Source organism: Ursus americanus, chromosome 18 (assembly GCF_024610735.1).
Source record: "Ursus americanus isolate L20-20 chromosome 18, mUrsAme1.1.p, whole genome shotgun sequence".
Lineage (NCBI taxonomy): Eukaryota > Metazoa > Chordata > Mammalia > Carnivora > Ursidae > Ursus > Ursus americanus.
In genome coordinates this window covers 24,696,903-24,711,811 of record NC_142144.1, presented here as the reverse complement: position 1 = coordinate 24,711,811, position 14,909 = coordinate 24,696,903, and the positions used below count along the sequence as shown (strand labels likewise).

The 14,909-nt window shown below is 51.0% G+C and overlaps 2 pseudogenes; both read left to right on the top strand.

The window, feature by feature from the left end:
• The first annotated feature begins 8,799 nt into the window (after nucleotides 1-8,799).
• LOC123781158 (large ribosomal subunit protein eL18 pseudogene) lies at nucleotides 8,800-9,249 on the top strand (annotated as a pseudogene).
• LOC123781157 (large ribosomal subunit protein uL6 pseudogene) lies at nucleotides 8,998-10,420 on the top strand (annotated as a pseudogene).
• The last annotated feature ends 4,489 nt before the right edge of the window (nucleotides 10,421-14,909 follow it).

Sequence of the window (14,909 nt, the reverse complement as noted above, 5' to 3'; positions counted from 1 at the left end):
TCCATTCCAGCCCAACGCCACAAGGCCCAGTCTAGCTTCTCACTTCCCAGGTTCTGACTGCTTTCTTGAACAGTGGGAAACTTGGCTCTCATCGTGCTCAGTGTGTCACGTCTCCTTAGGCACTCGGGCTGCCTTTGTTGTTTGAGCGCCAAGCCGTCAGCTGTGCAGCCGCTTCTTCCCACAGCTGGAATATGAATATTTCAAGTGTTAGTTTTCACTGGACTTAAAGAGAGGTGATAACATATTTAGGTAAGTTCTGAATTCAGCACTCCAGTAATAGCACCTGTCTACACTGGAGAAGAAGGCCTTATTTGTTCCCATTGTGGGGCCACCAGATCAATCTCTAAATGCCCTGGGATCTCTTAGCACATGGAGTTTCAATGCTGGGTGAGTTTTCCCAGTTGCTTCTACTTGGGACCCATGTTCGTTTTAGGTGCCGGTAATGCTAAGGGAGCCTGCAGGAAGGGCCGGCTGGGGGAGGGGAGTACAGCCCACACGCTGGGCTCTTCGGGGTCTCCAAGAACTGGGCTCTGTCCCGTCTCTGTCTTGGCACAGGGCTGCTTCCCTGATTCATACATTCAGCAAATATATAGCCCAAAATAATACAAGGCCCCTCTTCCTGGAAACCTGTGCCTCTCGTCTCTGTGTCCCCAGAACCTGGTGAAGGGCTAGACCGAAGGAGATGCCCAGTCAAAATGAGATACGTAGGGGCCGTGAATACATAGTCGGGACGTCGGTCATCTCTCCCGGGGCTCTGGGCCCTCCTGTGCTTTCTGCCACCCCTTCTGTTCTAAAAGCTAAGAAGTTGAGGGACAATGAACAGTATCCTGAAGGCTGCTCTGTTTTTGTGTCCTCGCCCCAGGGACCTTTGCAGCAGATTCTGGGAGACCTGATGTAATCCAGTGAGCTGGCTGCTTGTAGACATGGCAGCAGCCAGTGACACATTCCAGATGAGTCTCCATCTGAGACTTAGGTGGAGAGCAGACCAACAGCTGCACTCCCAAGCATCCCAGGCCAAGGCCAGGTCACAGGGGCTTGGGGGTCAGGACCTGGACTAATCAGGCCTGGAGTTCTGCCTTCACACCCCACACCAGCTGTGTGACATCAGCTTTGCCTCTCTCCCTCTGTGTCTGCTTTCCTCACCCGTCCAATCGAACGTGCCTCGAGTGAGAGGCTAGGTGGGAGGGCACCCTCACCATGACCAGGCCTGTGTTCCGACGTGGGTCCTGACTTCCCATCCTGCAGTCTGGAAGAATCCACCTTTCTCCAGCGATGAGATGGTGGCCACGAGAGGACTGAGCGAGGCAGAGTTATTTCTGGTAGCGCTGAGTGCGTCTGATTCGGTGCCTCTGTCCTCCCGGCTTGAGTGTTCTCACTGCATACACAAGGTCGGCGGGCTTCCCCCTCGGCAGGGCAACACGGCTCAAACACCTGCCATTTCAGGCATGGAAAGTGTTGATTTTTATGAACTGTTCCTGAGCAATGCTTAATTCTCTCCCCTCAGTCACTGGACCGAGCAGTTGGCAGGTAGGTGCCCTTCGTCTCCACATCAGATTTGGCAGAGAATGCAGCCAGCCTGCCCGACAAAGTGGCGACTGCTCCTCTCAGCCTCCTGAGGGACTCTCTTCTCCATGTTCTCTTACCATTTCCTCTGACAGTCTCTCCAACCTGCCAGAGGCACAGGAACTCAGATTTGGAAGGGGTCTGCGAGTGCCATCCAGTGATCAAGCACAGTGCCTCCTTCGTGCGTGACCTCCAGCCTCCACTTGAATACTTCCAGTGATGTGGCGCTCACTGTCGGCTCAGGCTCCTTAGCTTCCAGACGCTCCAATGGTCGTCAAACCCCTCTGCTTCCCAGCATAGGCCACACTCAGGCTCTAGTCGCTTCCGCAGGTCACTGTCGAACTTTCAGGTCTTTAAGAGTGATTGTCTCTCCCTGACCACCTCTTACCCTCTGGCCAAGTCTTGTACATGCTGAAAAAAATCCTTCACTTGGAAATGAATTATGGCAAGTCCCTTCCCCACCCTGATGAACAAAATACTTCAGGGAGGGTCTGAGCAGTATGAACTCTAGGAGGAGCTCTCGCCTCCCTTGTTCTGTGCATGATACCTCTATTAATGCAGCCTGAATTTGAGATAACTTGTTTACAACAGCCGCATCACACCATAGCAGCTATGCTAACATGCCAGAGTTTTCAAGGTTTCCATTCATTTGGAGTCCACATCTGATCTGTGTTACAAAAGCAAAAGCAGCCTACCACAAACTCACATGTATTTCCTAGCTCCTGGACAAATGCTGTTTTTACCAAGTCCTATTCCGGCCCCAAAGGAGAAAGTTAACAAGTCCAGGTGTCTGACCCTGTGCTGAGTGCTTCCTTTGTACTAGTACTGTTGCCATTTTACAGATGGGCCAACTGAGGTCAATCAGGCCAATGTGGCAGAGCCAGGAGGCACACCGATGCCCGTTGGCTCTCAAATCACCCTGGGTGACGCTGCCTCACATTTGTCTCTTCCTGTTTGCATCCAAGAGTTATGTCTGTTCTTCCTGTGACGTTGTTTTGTTTTGTTTTGTTTTGATTCCTCCTAGCCGTTCAGACAGCTCTCCGCTCCTCAGTTCACCTGCTTGGCGAACTGGCCCAGCAGTTCTTAACGTGTAGCTTATGGGCCACTCACAGGGGGTGTCTATGAGGTCAGGAGTACTTCTAGAATAACCCTAAGACTCTGCTTGCTGCTTGCACTCCCACTCGCAGAGGCATACAGTGGCATCTGCCAGAGGCTGTGTGACCTGCGACGGTACCACAGACCGAAGGAGTGGAGGTGGCCATCCAGCTGGCCTCTTGAGCCAGACCGCAAGGAGGTTTGCGAAAACCAAACACAACACCATTCTTCTCACTAATTGTTTAAAAGTAATTATTTTTCATAAAGACTTTTTAAAAACTTTGACGTGTGGGTTTCTCTTAAATTAATATTTTTTTTATTTCTCAACTTTAATTTCTTTTTTTTTTCTTAAAGATTTTATTTATTTATTTGACAGAGACAGAGACAGCCAGCAAGAGAGGGAACACAAGCAGGGGGAGTGGGAGAGGAAGAAGCAGGCTCATAGCGGAGGAGCCTGATGTGGGGCTCGATCCCAGAACGCCGGGATCACGCCCTGAGCTGAAGGCAGACGCTTAACCGCTGTGCCACCCAGGTGCCCCTCAACTTTAATTTCTGATCAAGTACATACTGATAGAACCCACACGAACAAAAAATGGGGCTTCTCAACAATTTTTAAGAGGGAAAAGAGGTCCTAAGAGCAGGGAGTTTAAGAACTGCTCTCAGTGATAGTTTTTCTACTTTTGACCAGGTAAGTGACCCAGAAAACACTGGGAAGGTGTCTGGGGCCCAGTGAAGTGTTGCTTTTGTCTCCTGGAGACACAGTTGGGCTATCAGACATCTGGAACTTTCTGAGGCCCCTCTGCCGTACTGCCCACCATTCCTACTTTCAGGATAACAAGGGTGAAAGTCTTCTGCTTGACTTTGCACATGCTTTTCAGAATGGGCTGCTCTAATTTACACCTCCACCTTGTCTCCTTCCCTCTCTACCACAGACAGCGGGACCTCGTTACCCACACCTTTCCACACTTCTACACCTTTACATCTGCTGGGCTCTCTCTCCGCTTACAAATTCTCCCATGTTCCTCTCACCTCGTGGGAACTCCTATTCAACCTGCAAAACCTCTTCACTGTATCATGCTTTGCGAAGGCTTTCCTGCCCAGGAGGCAGCAGAGGACTGCCCCCTTGTTCCACTCTCTGATCATGAAACACACAAAAGGTGCCTATCTGAGCATAATTATTTATTTGCACATTTGCTTTTTGGATATTGTGTCAAAGCCAAAAGCAAAACTTGCCATACCGATCGGTGGCAGTAGGAGCGCAGCACCCACAGCTAACGAGGGAACTGTTAGGAATTGTGCTTTGAAGCCTTGGCTATGGGATTGGGGTGGGAGAAGGGCGGGTCTGATGTTGTAAAGGAAAAGTAAAATAAAAAGCTCAAGTGAGTGATGGGGGGATGAATGCCAGATCCAACAGAGAATAGGCTGGAAAGGTGAATGCCCTCCACCGTGCCCTGACATGCCCCCTTGTGGTGACAGAGAGCCATGCGGGGTTTCAGGTGGGAGGGCAAAGTGGGGCGTGCCAGGCAGGTGAGGAAGCAGCAGCACCTCTGGGTCATGGAGGAGTCTCGAAACGAGCTGTGGGGGATCCATCCAGAGGGAGGAAGGGAAGAGGCCAGCCTAGAAAACCCAGCCCTTCTGGACTTCTATTGCCCACGCCGTGCAGGGGAACGGAGGGAAGGGAACCAGCCCTACAGGCAGGACCGTGGGCACTAAGCTTTATCTGCAACTGACTCATTGAGTCCTCATCGAGAACGGCCTGGCAGATGAGGAAGCCGAGGCTCAGAGAGAGCGAGCCATCTGCCAAGTTCTCATTAGAACATAGCCGAGGGAGAACGGAAGCTCACACCCGGCTCCAGGCCACCCCCGAGTCCCCCTTTATGCCAATTTTCTGTCTATGCAAGTGTTGGGGGTGGGGAGACAGTGCGGTTTTCTTCTTCTGAGGTGCTCTTGGACCTTTGCCCTCCTGTGACATGGCTGGAGGGAGAGGCACACGGAAAGCTCACAGATTTTAAGTTGGATGGGTTTTTTTTTCCTTCAGATGTGTGTTACTGTACGTGGAGCGGGGTCAGTGGAGAAGCCCCTCTCTTTAGAAAAATCAGCCTGGAGGTGCCTGGGTGGCTCAGTCAGTTAAGTGTCTGCGTTTGGCTCAGGTCATGATCCCAGGGTCCTGGGATTGAGTCCTGCATCAGCTCCTTGCTCAGCGGGGAGTCTGCGTCACTCTCTGCTGCTCCCCCTGCTTGTGCTCTCTGTCTTTCTCTGTCAAATAAATAAATAAAATCTTTTTAAAAAAAGAAGAAAGAAAAATCATCCTGTTCGCATTCAGAACCCATCCAAACAGAGACAGTTGGTGAAGCCAGAGTGCTGTGTCTTCTGGCCCCTCCAAGGGGCTAAAATCACCTGAAGCTCCCTGCTCTTTGTGTCTGTCCCTGACCCAGTCCAGGAGCCACCTTCCAACTGGAGGTGGAATGGCCCTCACGTGACTGTGTGGATTCCTCAAGCAGAGGCCCCTAGAGCCCCTACGCAGAGGAAGGTGCCTGGAAGAAGAGAAACAACAACATTTCCAAAGGGCCATTCTTCTTTTTCTGTGGCCTGGAATGCTTTTACAACCTTTTTGTGTCCCTTTCTTTACGACTTCATGAAACTAATCATCTCAAATTGCACAATGCAATTCTGAGCAACGTTGGACTGGCATGAACCCCAGGAACTGACTGGGGCCTCATCAATTTCCCACTGTGTGCTGGGAACATACACACATACACTGATGGCTGTCAACCTGTTCTCAGGGCCTATGGAAAAGGCCTGGCCTCCAGACCTTTGCACACACTGCTCTAGGGTCTTCCTGGGCACTCCCTCCCCTTGCTCTCCCACTCAGCCTTCTAGATTCAGCCCAGATATCCACCCCCATCCCCACCCCAAGCCTCACAAGAGCTCCTGCACCGGAACAGGAATTTCTCATGATGCCACACTGGCTGGAGAGTCTCCCGTGATCCTCCACCCTGGACCAGGAGTTTCCCACAATGCCCCACACTGTTGTAGGAGCTTCCCATGATCCCCCATACTGGATGGAGAGCGTCCTGTGGACTCTCCTGTCACACTTGCCACTGACACAAGCTTTGTCTGATTTTTTTTTTCCCATCACTAGACTCGGTGCTCCTTCAGGGAAGGTCTGTATCTTATTCTAAGTACCCTTAGTGCCTGGCATCTAATAGGTGCTCAGTACATTTTGGTTGAATAAATGAACCAATGTTCAGGGATTTCAAGGCTCAGGGTAGGGATCACACCCATGAAGGCTTCCCTGATGCTTCCCTCCCCCCATGAAAAAAACCAAACAAACCAACCCGGGAATGGCTTTTATTTGCAAGGTTCCTACAGCAGACGGATGTGGGTTCCGGCGGCCGCTCTGATATTCATTTAACTGCAAAACTTTGGGTGAGTCATTTTACTTCTGTAAGCCTTAGTTTCCTCATCTAAAAAATGGGGAACTTTATACATGCTCTTCAACCATCTGATGAGCACGACATTGCCACGTGTGATAGCAACTGACGTCTGACATCGAGTGGGTGCTTACTGAAAGCATATCCACGTACACAGCCGACCACAATGTCACTGTCTGTTTACCATCATCCCCCACTGGAGTGAAGCTCCTCTTGGTTCTGTCCCTGCTCCAGGGCTGGCTTGAGCTTGTCGATGGTTTTGCTGACCTTTCTGTGTTTCCACAGATCTGCTGGGTAGTTAATATTCATTAAGCCTCTAAGACAAAGCCTAGCACGAAGCACCCCCATGGGCCAGCAGAGAGAATAATCGATTAATAAGGCAGGACCCAAGACCTCCAGACCTCCAGAAGGATCACTGTCTGGGAAGGAGCCTCAGGCAAGTTCTCCGGCATGAAAGGGGCTGTTGGCATCTGCCCATGAACAGCCAACTACAAGACTCCAAAGGAAACTCAGGACTTAGAATGAGGAAGGGGCTCTTCCCCAGGATGGTCCAGAGGCTATGGAGGTAGGAGTGATTTCTCTAAGGCCGAGGTCTGGGAAGAACAGAGAGGGAAGTATGGGTGCTGGAAGAGAGGAGTCCTCAGGCAGGAAGAGACCCCTACCCTTGCAAGAACCAACACTTGACTGGCTGCCACTTCACGGCTATGGATGGTAGGAGACCAGCCTCAATGATTCCTACCCCTCCCAGCCTGTGACATAGCCACAGCCACGTTCTTGGGGCTTGCCACACATTGCTGGGTGTTGACCCCTGTTGATCTTTCTGGGAGAGCTGTCCCAGGCTCGACCCTCCCATGGCAGACCTCTAGTGGGTTGACTAGTGTCTCCAGATTCATGTATCGATTCACGTCTTCATTTATTTATCCACATTGTATTTGTTGAGCACCAAGAGACCGAATGCCAGACTGAGGATGGGGACAAAGAGCCCAAACCCTGTCCTGAGGAGTTCTGGGACAGAGCTCTACCACCACGACAAGTACGACAGCAGGTGCACAATCAGCACAAAGATGGGGCTTCCGGGGCAGGGGGCAAGAAATCCAGCAAGGCTTCATGGAGTAGGGGATGCGTGAGCTGGAGCACAAAGGTTTGGTGGTTCACACAGCAGGAGATATGGGAAGAAAAGACACTCCAGGTTGAGAGAACTTCTTTTGCAAAGGCACAGGTATAAGAAAGGACCGGGCGAATTTGGGAACGGTGAGCTGGTGAGCATGGCTCTGGTGTCGGTCTAGGACATGGGACGTTAAGTTAGGACAAGGCCAAAGTTAAGCTTTTAAGTGTCATCATAGAGGCTCCTGCTTGACTTCAAGGTCAGTGGATGCCCAGTGGGTTCCATGGACAGGCCCCCAAGCCTACTTCATCAAAACCATACACACTTACTGAACACCCACTGGGCGTCAGGAACAGGAGGAAACTGCAGAGAGCTCCACTTTAGACTCTAAAAGGTACACTTTAGGCAGCTCTTTCTGCCCATGGGTGCTGGCCCCGTGCTTTAATAAAGCGACCTTTTTGCACCAAAAATAAATAAACATATTAAATTAAATAAGGTAAAATAAAATAAAAGCTGCACTTTCATAAAGCCGCACTTAGTTGTTTTTCATTTGGGGCTCCTGCATATGATTTTATTATAGGAAAAAAAGAGATTTATTGGCTAAAAAGAAACAGAAACACAAAAAGTCTGCAGCCTATTGCTTCATCGCGGAGACGCGGCGGGTTCTGTGTTTTCTTGGTGGGTGGTGGCGGGGGGGGGGGTGTCGTGTCATTTCTTTATTTTGTTTTTAGCCGGGGAGACAGATACGGTCTGATCTATTTTCAAAAAGATAAAGACAATTTGCAGTTTCTCAGCCCTCGCTTGCAGCCACAGTCCAGGAAGCACGAAGCCCACTCGCTGGAGGGCTGTTTCTCTGGGCCCTGAGCTCACAGCTGCTCCTCTCCACCCTGCTGTGTGCTCCCAAGGATAAGGCAATAGCGGCAGAGAATGTGGCTTCTCCCTTTGGTTCCAGGAGCCAAAAAGAAATGTCAGTTCCTTCTGGGAAGAAACATGACCTCCTTTGATGCCAGAAGCATGAAGCCAATGTAATCAAAGTACTCTCCCAACCTCTTCTCCTTCCCCGGGAAAAGAGGACAGCCTGGAAGAGTGGAAAGAGCCCAGTCTTTTAAATAATGCAGACATGGGTTCAAATCCTGGTTCAGCCACTTATTAGTCATGTGCTGTTGGACAAGTCGCTTAGATTGTCTGAGCTTGAGTGTCTTCATCCGGAATGATAATAATTATCACTCACGCTCCCCTCACTCACAAACTATGAAGACATAGTACAAAGCCATAGCCAAAGAAGGAGGCAGGGGACAAAGCAAAAAATGGAAGAAAATGTAACATTGTGAAACAGATGTAACAATACCTGAGAGCTTGTTGTATGAAAGAAGTGACATCAAGAACGAATGGACATAGGATGGAATCTGTAGTGAATGGTGTTGGGGAAGCTGGCTTCCATCCAGACAAAAGTAAAGGTACCTTATTATGTGTGCGTGTCTTCGGCTATCTTTGGTTGACTAATGACCTAAATGTGAAACGTAAAACTCTAGAAACTCATAAAAGGGCTTTACAGACCTGGCTGAGCAGGAGGCACCATTATGGGAGGTGACATAAACCATCATGGGAGGTGACATCCATAAGAACAGGGACCGAAAGTTTTGGTTCAAGGAGCCCAAGAGCCAAGACATCTACCAAGGCTGCTGGTAAATCTGTACAGAGATCTGGCTGGACAAACCGTGTCTACCTTCAACCAATTTGTGCTGAAGAGGGTGTTCACGAGTTGCACTAATGGTAGTCTCTGTTCCTTTCCTAGATGCCCGAGCAGATGGAGCTTGCTGCCAGGAAGACAAAACAACTATGCTTGTAGGAGCTGTAATGGATGATGCGCGTGTCCCAGAGGTCCCCGAGTTAAAGGTGTGTGCACTGCACACGAGCCACACCAAGGCCAGGAACAAGATTGTCACCTTCAATCAGTTGGCCCGGGACTCCCACGAGGGCTGTGGCACCATCCTGTTCTCTGATCCTCGAAAGGGCCCAGAGGTGCACAGGCATTTCTACAAGGCCCTGTGAACCCTACACAACCCCACCAACCCCTATGAGTGTTCCAAGGACCAGAAGTCCAAGTGCACCAGAGGCCAACTGGCCCACCGTAGCTACAAAAACTAACCTCAGATCCTTCCTTGTTATTAAAAAGATTTTGGATGCTGCAAATAAATAAACTGATAATAGGAATATAAACAGCTCTCTTTGCCAAATCTACTGCAAGAATGAAGACCATTCTCAGCAATCAGACTGTCTACATTCCAGAAAATGTCAACATCACTTTAAAGGGATACACTGTTATCGTGAAGGGCCCCAGAGGAGCCCTGAGAAGGGACTTCAATCACATCGATGTAGAGCTCAGTCTCCTTAGAAAGAAAAAGAAGAGGCTCCTAGCTGACAAATGGTGGGGAAAAGAAGAGAACTGGCTGCTGTTCGCACTATCTGTAGTCATGTACAGAACATGATCAAGGGCGCGTTATCCTGGGCTTCCCTTACCAGATGAGGACTGTGAGTGCCCACTTCTCCATCAACGTTGGTATTCAGGAACATGGTTCTCCTGTTGAAATACGTCCACAGGGTTCAGATGAGGCCAGGTGTTGCTCGTTCAGTTCCTCAAGCCCAGAAAGATGAGTTAATTCTTGAAGGAAATGACATTGAACTTATATCAAACTCAGCTGCTTTGATTCAGCATGTCACAGCAGTTTAAAAAAAGGATATCAGAAAAGTTTGGGATGGTATCTCTATTTCTGAAAAGAAACAGTTCAGCAGACTGATGAATAAGATCTAAGTCATCTAGCTACAGAAACAGCAAGATGCCGGATGATTTTTCAGACTTATTTGTGATATCTTAAAGACGCAATAAAAGCTGTATTGATTTGGGGGGGAAAGGAATGTGAACATTCTTTTAATCTCAGGGAAGGTAAAGATTTCCTAAAGGAGATTCCAGAAGGGGAAGAGGAGGTTGAAGCGAGCCCTGGAGAGTAGTGGGGCACATGTTGCCTTGCAAGTAGAGGCCTCAGGATTGTCTTGAGGGGAGAGGAAGGCTGGACCATGCTTCTGGTTCAGAGGAGTCTGGGGAATTGAAGCATTCAGAGACATCCACCCAGATGTTCCTAACTCATCCACCAGGATCCCAGGATACCTTGGCCTCACAGACTTGCCCTGGTTGGGCAGTCAACTGTCTTTGAAGTTTAGCCACTCGGACTCTTTCAGGGTTGTTCTGAATTGATTCTGCCTTCCCTCTTTGAAGGATGCAAGTTTCCCTAGATGCAATTAAAGAGGCCCTGTGTCTTCCATTCCTGACTCTAGGGCTCAGCTGTTCATTATCTTTCTGTAGGGGCATCCATAGTGTTTACCATGGCTGTCTACTACTGTGATCTTTAGAGCCACTGTTACTCACCCCCCACCCAACCCCCAAATCGCAAATGCCTGATGCATTCACTAGCAGCAAACACACTCCACCCACAGTTACGGCGTCCAACTCAGCACTGCTACGGTTTGGGGTTTAAGATTTATTTACTTTAGAGGGAGAGACAGAGTGCAGTGGGGACGGGCAGAGGGAGAGGGAGAGAGAGTCTTAAGGAGACCCCTCACTAAGCATGAAGCCTGACGCAGGGCTCGATCCCAGCACCCTGAGATCATGAGCTGAGCCGAAACCAAGTCGGACGCTTAACTGACTGCGCCACCCAGGGCCCCCCCCCCCACTGCTACAAGTTTTCACCTTGTTAGGGCCCGCCTGTGCTTCACCCCCCACCAGGGATGGGGCCCTCCTTACCAGCTGAGAACAGTTAGCACAGCTCCCAAGCCCCCATCTAACCACCTGCTTTCTTGGACCACTCCCAGCACCAGCTGCTGCAGGTAAGGTTCCTGGCAAAAAAACAAGGAAATGGGGTTTGGATGGGGGCGGGGGCAAGATGTGGATCAGGGATCAATGCCTGTGAGGAACCGGGCAAGGGAAGTCACCTGTGATGCAGGCCTGACAAAGCCTCGGCTCGTCCCCTGGGGCCCGGAGCAAGGGTCGCTAGGCAGAGCCGTCCCCATCTGGCTGAAATGGGGGAGTCTTTACAGCACCCCTCCCCGCCTCACTCTGCCCTGGGGAGGACATACCTCAGGAAGGGCTGCTCTCTGAAGCTGGGCAGCAAGTCCTTCCATGAAGGGGGCGCTGGGAGCCGTCCCCATGTCTACCACAACCCTGGAACACAGTTTACCCTTGAAAGCAGACTCTACTGATGATTATAATAGGCAACATTCATGGAGCGCTTAAATGACTCGGTCAAGATTGCATAGCATGGGACGGAATTGAGATTCCTTCTGGAGATGTAAAGAAAAAAAAGTTTCATTAAAATTCTTTTGGAATTTGAAATGGTCAGGAATAGGTAGTGCAGAGATCTCCGGCACATCCTTCACCCAGGGTCCCCTGATGTGAACGCCTTGCACAAACGTGCTACACTTGCCACAACTGAGAAATTAACCCTGGTGTATTACCATTAACCAAACCACAGGCTTTATGTGGCTTTCCACTAATATCCTTTTACTGTTCCGAGATCAAACCAAGATACTACCTTGCATTTAGCGTCCCACAGATTTGGACTCTCCCGTGTAAACTTTTGACCTGTCCGCCTCACTGCCTGCCGTTCCCACAAAGGCTTCTGTGGCTATAAACCCCTCAGGTGCCGCTCACCGCCCCAGGTGTGTGTGGGCAGCCCCAGAATGTGGCCTGCTGACTGGCTCACTGTTTTCTCTGTGTCTCCTCTCTGCTGGCGTGTGGAGAAAACTCCCACCTGGGCTCAGTCATGTGCTTGTTTTGATTTCGCCCATCAGACGTTTCCTGGTGCTCTCCTGTGTGTCTGGAGGCGGGTGCCCTCTCGGGGCTCCCGGAGCTTCTCCAGGCTCAGCTCTGCTCGCCCCCAGCTCCCTGCTTGTTCCCCCTGCTCTCTGACCTGTCCGCCACCCAGGCTCCCTGACCCTGCAGGTTTGGTGTGAAGAGTGAAGCGGGGGATCCCTGTTCTTGCCCCAACACCACATGGCCACCTCACAGACCGCACAGCTCCCTGTCGTGTGCCTGCTCTGGGTCCTGAGCCCCACGGGCAGCTGCCCACTGAAAGCACATGACCTTTCTGCTCTGGAATGACAGAGTCCGAGTTTGCTGGCTAGGGAATCGGAAAAGATCCGGTTTATTGCCCTCCACTCCCACCTCTGCCACTTACCACTTACTTGAGAGACTTTTGAATGATTCCACGTCCAGTATTCTCATGGAACCAACAAGAACAGCATCTTGCTTAGTGGTTAAAGAGGGCACACCGAGCCCGATGATTTGGGGCTCTTCTGTTTACCTGCTGTGTGACCACTGTCGTGTTACTTAAACTCCCAGTCCTCAGCTCCCTCATCTGTACCACGGGCAGAATAACACCTCGTTTCTAGGGCTCTTGTGAGGATGAAGGGGATCAATAAAGACAAAGCATCTCGAGCCGTGCCTGGCATCGACATGCTCTCAACTAATATTAGTTATCACGTAATTTACGTGGATGTTTAGAGAGAATCAAACGAGATCATTATTGGAAAGGTGCATTGCAAATGGCAAAGCATGCTAAAACGTGGTTAGTGTTATTATTTTTAAAAATCATTTATTATATCAGCGGACACAAGTAATCTGTAGGAAACTATTGTCCGTCTGGGTGGATTCCCATGGTCAGTATAGCTGGAAAAGGGATGGGTTCGCGAAGTCTGCAGCCCTTTATGGAGCTCCTCTTGTGTGTTACCTAGAATTTTAGGCAGGTGTACTAATATTTTCTCATTTAATCATCACCAAACTGGGATGGCTATTTTTTTTTTCTTTTCTTCTTTTTTTTTAGAGAGAGAAAGGGGTAGTGCGGGGAGGGGCAGAGGGAGAATCTTAGGCAGGCTCCACACCCGGGGGGATCAGTCCCACGACCCTGAAACTGTGACTTAAGCTGAAATCAAGACTCAGAGGCTTAACCGACTGAGCCACCCAGGAGCCCCTGGCATAGCTATTTTTATCCACATTTAATGGCTGTCTAAACTAAGCCTCAAATATGTTCCATCCCTCAAGAAGCAGGGATCAGCCTATTTATTTGAAAGCCTCCCATGTTCTGACACTTCTAGGTGCTGGGGCGTGACCACATCGGGCCTCTGCTTTAAATGACCCTGCATTCCAGGGGCCTGGACAGCTCTTAGATCCTTCCCTTCCTTCCCTCGCTCCCTGTGTGTCCCGGAGGAGGGGCGGCCCTGGAGAAGCGACTTTCCCCACCCGGTACTGTTACTGCTGCCGTTGCTGTGGTTGTCAGCTGCGTCTGGATGCAGCCTGGCTCGCAGCTGGGGCCCAGGCAGAGTTCCAGCTGCGGGGCTGGGGTCGCCCACGGCGGGGGCTCCCCGAGGGCTGCGTGTGTTTGGAAGCCTCCTCTCAGTGTGTGCTCGCGGTGGCTTCCCTGCGTGCGGGTAATGCCGTAACTGCGGCCTTCCCAGCTGTCGGCCATGGAGACAGCCCAGAAAATGAGGTTGGCTCAGTAAATATTGAACCAAATTATGCAAATGAGCTCCACAAGAGACTCAGCTGCGGAGACGGGGTCTGATTGGTGGGCCCAGCCTGCAGGAGACCCCTCCTCTTCCCCCCAGACCGCTCTGTCAGCCAAAGCAGGCACCTGGGGCCAGTCAGAGAGCCTGGGCCTGGGATGGGGCCTGGGTCACCCCGGCCTGCTCCTGAGGTCCATCAGGGATGAGGGGTGAATGGCTTTGCAGGTGAGGTTAGTGGGGAGTGGTATAATGGGGCGGGGGGAGGGGGATGGCATTGAGTTTCTACCACATCCTTGACTCTCCCCAAAAGAGGCTGCTTGGCAAATAAGTCTTTGAGGGCACATGGGGGGGGGGGGCACCAGGTGCTGACGCCCCACTGCTCGGCATGCCCAGCTGCCAATGAGAAGTGGGAGGATGGGATCCACCATCTCCAGAGTAAAGCATTTCCGTGGCTCTTCCCTACTGGCCAGCCAAGGTCCTAAAACTCTCATGGTGGCTGAGTTCACTGTGGAGGGAGAGAAGATTCTAGAAACATGGGTTAAGGAGCAGCGTGGGGCAAGTAAAACTCTAAGGCTCTTTTGTGGCCATGGAAGGGCATCCCTGTGGCTTAGCAGGGATGAAAGTGTATCTGTCACTTCTGGTGAGAATGGATGTGGGGGAAAGTCAGGTTTGTGTATGTGACGCTTTCTGGCCAAAGGAATGGGGCAGGTCACAGCAAGAGCCTCTGGGAGAGCAGACGGACAGGTCCCACTCCTTCCCTGGAGGACATGGGACGCCGGCTGCCTGTGTTGCACGGGAACACAAGGAGTAGTCCCTTGAGACCAGATGACCGAGCGAAGCATGGAGTGGGAGAAGTAATCTTCTTCTAGTTCCTTCGTAGACAATGGTGGGGTTTGAAGCGACGACAGCAGGGACAGTGCCACTTTGGAAACCCCAGTGTGTGATGCTCTGGGTGGCCTGTAAGTTGATCCCCTGGGGACGGGCCTGGGTGCTCCCAGGGGATCCCTGCCGCAGTGACAAAGCATGGCCAAAGGCAATGCGGGCATCACATGTCACCACAGGAGCTGGAAGGGAAGGACGCGGGAGACGTGTTGGTGAGTTACTAGAGTCAGCCCAGGGACGTCGGTGCAGAAGAAGCATGAGACTTGCAATGGGTG